Source organism: Asterias amurensis, chromosome 5 (genome assembly GCF_032118995.1).
Source record: "Asterias amurensis chromosome 5, ASM3211899v1".
NCBI classification, from domain to species: Eukaryota; Metazoa; Echinodermata; class Asteroidea; order Forcipulatida; family Asteriidae; genus Asterias; species Asterias amurensis.
The window spans coordinates 9,397,051-9,404,142 of NC_092652.1; positions in this window are offsets into that span (position 1 = coordinate 9,397,051).

Sequence of the window (7,092 nt, forward strand, 5' to 3'; positions counted from 1 at the left end):
TCAATGGCCTTGGGCGTCTTGTACACTGGCTCACAGGGTCTAGCTTAAAGGAGGTTGAACTCTGTATTTAAGATGCTTATTAACTCATCAAGCATTTTAGTTTTCGGCTCAGCAAAAATAAGCAGGATTAATTCAGTCACAGATGGCACAATGTATTTTAAATGATATGGACCAGCCATGCACGGAACAAAGGTGCAGCATTTGTACCACAAACTAAACAAGAATAACTGTTCACTTAATTTACCACCACTGTATACACATTGTAACTTGATTTAACAATTGTGAAGTTTTATTGGTCGAGAACCAATTACAAAAGCGCATGGACCATGGCTAAGGATGCGCACTACGCATAACGCACAGTGCAGTGGGTGACATGAGTTTTGTTTAGCGGTGCATATTACCTTGATCGTTCCCACCATTGGTCGATTTCAATCCCCTATGTACAACCATAGAGCAAACCGCGGATTCGAGGGAACAGTGGAGAATTGTTTCTTAACTAAACAACTGCTCTTCTGCTTTTTAAAGCTATTGGACCCTTTCGGTACAGAAAAAAAAAAAAAAGTTCACAGACTTACAAATAACTTACAGGGTTTACAGAAGGTAGTGGTGAAAGACTTCTCTTGAAATATTATTCCATGAAATTTTTGATAGCGAGAATTACGGATTTATTTTAAACACATGTCATGACACGGCGAAACGCGCGGATACAACAAGGGTGGGTTTTCCCGTTATTTTCTCCCGACTCCGATGACCGATTGAGCCTAAATTTTCACAGGTTTGTTATTTAATATAGAAGTTGTGATACACGAAGTCCAATGGCTTTAAACGACTTCATATCTTTTACACATCTTCTACACATGAAGGTTGCAGTAGTGTAGCACTGATATACTCATCTTATTTTTACAATTGACTCAAATATTCACAGTTTAAAAAAGAGATGTACATGTACAGCATGCAGCACCCAATTACATTTTACTGGGTCTAACTTAGGAATATTCAATAGAGCCTGAATTAACAATACAGAAGTCAATTTTGATGTGTGATTCACAACAATTTCTGCTTGACAACTCATTAGCCCATTAGACTTTTGAACAATTGCACATTGAACAAGAACTAGTAAATAGTAAGTTTGCTCCACTATCGTCTGCACGAATGGAGACAAAGACAATTACGGAACAAACCTCATCCTGTTCTAGGAGTAACTGCAGGCAATCTACTCAGGTTAAGGCAATAGAGGTATGCATTCAACCGATCTATGGAGGAACTGCCTCCATTGCCCGTGGTCGTGGCCTTTGTACCTTTAAATGTATGATCACTTAGTTACAATTTCTCGTAGAGGCGCCTTGGTGGTGTTGCCCTCGCTCTTTCAAAATGATACCACTGGTCAGACCTACATGGTAGTTTATTCAATTCAAAAGTCGCAGTAGTCTATGTGGACTTTGACTTTGATACTCCCAGGTTTGTTCCGTTCTCAACTCCAGCAGAACGAACCGTATAGTTCTAGAAGTAACCTTATGACAGCCCAACATGAAGCTTGTCAGGCTTTTACAACTTACGTGCGCTATGGCTAATCAGCTTGAACCAGCTGACAGGAACAGCAGACAGATGGCCCACTCCCAGTCGGCCTGGAGTGTACTGCGGCCCCACCTAAATGGGGGGCCAGAAACAGTGAACAAGAGTTTGCTGTTTAACACCCTGACTGCCTTTTGACCGTGAATTTGTGGTACTGAAAGTGAGAGCATTGTTCCGCAGAGATCTGGGTGGGACTGTCCACACTAATGGGTCCTTGTGGATCAAAAAGACTGTTTGGACTTAGTTGCGATAACGTAAACCTCCTCCCGCCAGCGGGCGGAGGGTTACGTTATCGCAACTAGTTTAGTTTGGACTGTGACTGGGCGAGTACAAAATAGGCAACATTTCCCCCTTTATTTTGTTTTGTACAACTCTCATCAGGTGATAATGAGTGTGCTTACTAAACAGTATAAAAAATCATAAATATCTTTGTATCAGGCGGTCATCTTTAAAGACAATTGTTTGTATTAAAATGAAGACAGACATTTTGACTGGAAAGTGATGACACAAATAATTAATGAATCAATTTACTCAACAGTTAGATAGACCATGGAGGAAAGAAGAGAAGGAGTTTGAACAGCCCGCCAAACCACAGAGTAACAAAAGAAAAGCCTGACAATGCCCCTGTCGTACCAATGGGAAAAGATAGGAGTCCTCCTGCAGGACGGCCGATAAGTGAGCGCAATTTTTAGATCTCTTTGTACAGAACGTGCGGTACCGCCACTCTGCACTTTTATAATAATTTAGGGGGCTAATCATCCTTACTCGCAGCTAAGAGAGCTCTGTATTGCAAAGGACGCGGCTACAACGTGTTCAAGAAGCAGGCATGTAAGGGCGCCTTTGGCTGCCAGCCACATCAACCCATTATGACCACGGAGCACAGCCAAGATCGAAAGTGTTTGATTTTTCCCCGAGGGAGGAAAACCGGATGTTCTGGAAAACCCTCGTGGCACAGCAGAGAACCAACGCACAACTCAACTCACACAAAAAAGTATGGCCCCGGCCGGGAATCGAACCGGGTTCACCTTGGTGAGAGGCGAGCGCTTTATATGCATGCAAACCATGCCACCCAAAATTATGTCAGGAGCGGGATTCCAACCAACCCCTACAGAGTACGAAGACGACCTGAACGTAGCGCCTTAGACTGCTCTGCCATCCTGACTACATATTCTCACAGACGCAAACTCACAGACGCCAGGCCGCCCATTGGTATTTTGGTAAGGCATGTGGGTAATTACGAGGTGTCGTTAAAAAAACACAGTAGGCCTACCACGGATTCGTTTTTTTAAAGGCAGTGGACACTATTGGTAATTACTCAAAACAATTGTCAGCATAAAACCTCACTTGGTAACGAGTAATGGGGAGAGGTTATAAAACATTGTGAGAAACCGCTCTCTGAAGTGACGTAGTTTTCGAGAAAGAAGTAATTTTCCACTAATTTGGTTTTGAGAACTCAAGAAGTTTAGAATTTGAGGTCTCAAAATCAAGCATCTGAAAGCACACAACTTCATGTGACAAGGATGTTTTTTATTTCATTCATATCTCACAACTTTGACGACCAATTGAGCTCAAATTTTCACAGGTTTGTTTATTTGATGCATCTATTGTTTAGTTTGATACACAAAGTGAGAAGACTGGTCTTTGACAATGACCAATAGTGTCCACTGTCTTTAAGTCCCTTCGCTCGAACTCCTTCCGTTTCCTTCCTCCATGGATAGACCAATGTATGAAATGACTGTCCAGCAACATACCCGTGTTACAAACTAGTACGTAGTACCTGTACAGTATAGTTTATATCGTAGGAGGTCCTGTTTTCGAGGTGTCCCTAAAATCGTGGAAAATCTTTTGCCTCTCTGTGCGCGATGTAAACAGTCCCTAGATAAAAAAAATTATGGCTCCACTGGTTATTTGCACTTGTAAATGCAAAATGTTTGGTATTTTATGAATTTCTACAAGGTACGAAAAATATGTCATAATGTTGAGGCCATATAAAAAATTTGCCCACCTAAAAAGTTTCATCAAACACTATTTCAATTCACAATTCATGATGATCAAATCATGTGACTGAATATTTTGCTGAGCATTCTGGAAAAAAAATACAGAGGCTTAAAGAAGCCATGTGCCTTATATCATTTTCTAATATTTTTGGAGATTTTTATTTTTTAACCCTCATATCAATATTATTATTAATATTAAAATTTAAACATCAGCTTGTTGATTCAATTATCACTGTTTATTAATCGGCTTTATTATACATTTTAAGAAAAAAAAGGGGAAAATACTAAATAAAAATCAGATTTGAAAGCCAATATTTATTCACACTTTTTATTAAATTATTTATTTTTGTTATTTTTTGCAAATTACCATGGTAATTTTTAAAATTTCATTAAAAATATTTTGAACAAAACGAAGACAACTGCTGGCTATAGACTCATACACAGAGTCTCAAAGAACACTTGTAGTCACTGCAGATGTTTCTTCCATGTATGGCTTCACCGGGAAATCATACTTTCTTGTTTGCTGTGAAAACAGGAAAAACTCAAAACAAATTGGGCCAGTTGAAGTCATCGAAGATCGGTGTGTAGTGTGAACATTTCAATGTCCATCAAGTTTTAATATATGTTTGCATACTTCATATTAACAAATGAAGATAATTAGGGCATCGGTTGATATGGCATCATTATTTTTTTCCCAATTCAAAGAAAAAGGCATAATAGCGTGAAAACTGGTAAGAGGAGGATACTACTAACAGGGGCGCAGTATTCCTTTCTTCGAAATTATGACAGATAATGTCAAAATTTCGAAAAAGGAATACAGAGCCCCAGTTACCGAGTCTAGCCCCCTAGCCTCTAGTAGGTACAGTATTACTTGGGCCTAAATAATAATAATCAAAAGATGCATCCCTTAAAATACAGATAAACTTGCCTTGCTCTTTCCTTTCCAAAGTCAAGAAAAACCTTTTACTTAGTGAGAATGTGCATGGGGTGCATGGGAATTAAACAAGCTTTCCAGTCCCAGAAACTGGTTCTATGCTAAGCATTGACTACATTGCCCGTGCCAACTCCATAGAACCATGGGTTCGTCCACGACGAATTCGTGGAGTTTATAGCGAACAAACCTTAATACTTAGTCCTTAGATAGGCCATGGAGGATTCCTCCATCCATGCTCAGTCACGGCCATCTTATTTTGTATCTGTTTTATTCACACAAAAAGTTTGAACCATTTTAAAACAAGCTGAACCAACCTTGGAGATGGAAGACTCCCATGTGACCTCCATAAAAAGCGTAGGATTTAATCAGCTGACAACTGCTGAATTTAGTGTATTATAAACCATCAAAACCAAACAGTGTGCGCGGAGGATGAGCAGACGACAGCAAACATGGCACTCATGGTTTTAGCGCAATTGGCCAGTTGCAAGCTTGAATGGCTTTCATGTACACGTACCCGTTGTCGGTATATCATTAATAGTAAAACAAAAGATCCATCGGTATCCTGTTGTAACCGTATGATGGTAATGGTAATGTGGCGGGGGAGGGGCGGGGCGGGGCAGATGAGCGACGCATGTGGGTGTTTTGTTTTTTATTTGTGGTTTTTCTTGAGGCATGTGGGTGTTTTGCTTTTGTTTTCCTTGTAGTGCAGGCCTAATCTATTTTGAAGAAAGGTATGCGTAAATGCTACTTCTTATTTTGTTCAGTGGCTTTTGCACACACACAAAATTGGTCTGATTATTTTGATTGGTGAATAGGCATTTATGAGAACCCACATAAAGATGTAAATGTATATGTTTTTGTGTGCAAAAGGTTGATTGTTCCTTGAAATGCTTTACTTTTTGAGAAAACATTAAAACAATATAAATTCTCGTTTGCGAGAATTACGGATTTATTTTAAACATGACACGGCGAAACGCGCGGAAACAAGAATGGGTTTTCCCGTTATTTTCTCCCGACTCCGATGACCGATTGAACCTAAATTTTCACAGGTTTGTTATTTTATATGTAAGTTATGATACACGAGGTGTGGGACTTAGACAATACTGTTTACCGAAAGTGTATAATGGCTCGGTTACATTTCAAATCAAAAAAGGGGGGGGGGGGAGGTGGGGGGGGGGGGAGTTCAAGGAACAATGATCTGAAGTTGAGGTCAATAGTGTGTCACCTGTCGATGTATTTACATCAAAAGGTCACAAGGCCAACTTCTCAAAAGGTCAAGACGTGTAAGTCCTAATTTCACGGTCATAACAACCTGAATCTCCACAGACCACGCTGCGCCATTCGGGTCACTGGATTTGCTGAAAAACCTGTCATTTGCAATTAGATCAAGTGGAATTTCAAATACCTCACAATTATTATAATTTTAAAAGCATTTGACCTGCAGGCCTTAACCTCAAATAATGGGCAGTAGTTTATAATTTGCGTGGAGTAAGACACAAATCCAAATGGTTCTTGAGTTTGAGGCCGCATGAACGGTCAGCAGGCCCCCCCCCCAAAAAAAAAAAACATCATGTGTCCAGTACTTCCGTTAGGCCATTACCAAAAAGCCATGGACAAGAAGAAAGGGGCGTTTGTTTGGAAGTTGCTTGATTGTTGTAAGGAGGTCGATATGAGAACACACTCCTTTTCCTTCTGACAATTCGCAAGAAAATATCGAAAATACCGTTCCCAAACCATTATTGCACAATAATATTATTATTATTAGATGTTAACTTTGCAGGGGGGGGGGAGGTAAAGATTATTTGTTTTTATCCTTACACCGATGTGCGTTCTCAGTGCTTTTCCGAATCCTGTGAAAAGATATCTCAGGCACATTACTCGGGTGGGATTCGAACCCACGACCCTTGCAATTATAGAGCAGTGTCTTACCAACTAGAGGGGGGGGGGGGGGGGGCGTTTGTGTTTGATGTCGCCCCCACCCCGCCCCCCGGTTTCCCCAAATGACATTGCATTGATTTGGTAAAAAGGAGCACGCCAATTTCACAATGACGTTATTTTGACGGAAAAGAGCCAATTTCGACGGAAAGGGGAACAAAGTGCGGCCTCCGATCCGCGTGCGGGTCAGTGGTACGTGTGCGGCGTCCTTTCGGAGTAAATAAGTGCGACTGCCTTGAGCAAGGCTAGATCCCCCTTGTTCTGAAGGGCCCCCTAGAAAAACTTGTGCCCCCATCCCCTTGTGTCCCCCTAAAATATTTACTCTAGTTACACCGTCACCGGTAGTGGCTCAATGTGGCTCAACATGACAGTGAGCCAGTAAGTCTTGACAGATAGGGAAATCACTTTCACGTGATCACGCCACCACTCGATCGCCGTGTCACCGTGTGGTCCGCGGGTCCGGTCCACAGCTATGCTAGGAATCGAAACTGCCTACAAATAATATGGAAACGTTGTCTGATTGGTTGTTGAGTTTCGTCGGAATATCATGCACTTGTCCAGGTCAAAGGGGTCCGGGGGCGCCCATACCTTTGCGTGTATGCGACAGCCAGTGCGGGTACAAAACTGCAGCCAGGACCGCCGAGTTCGGTTACC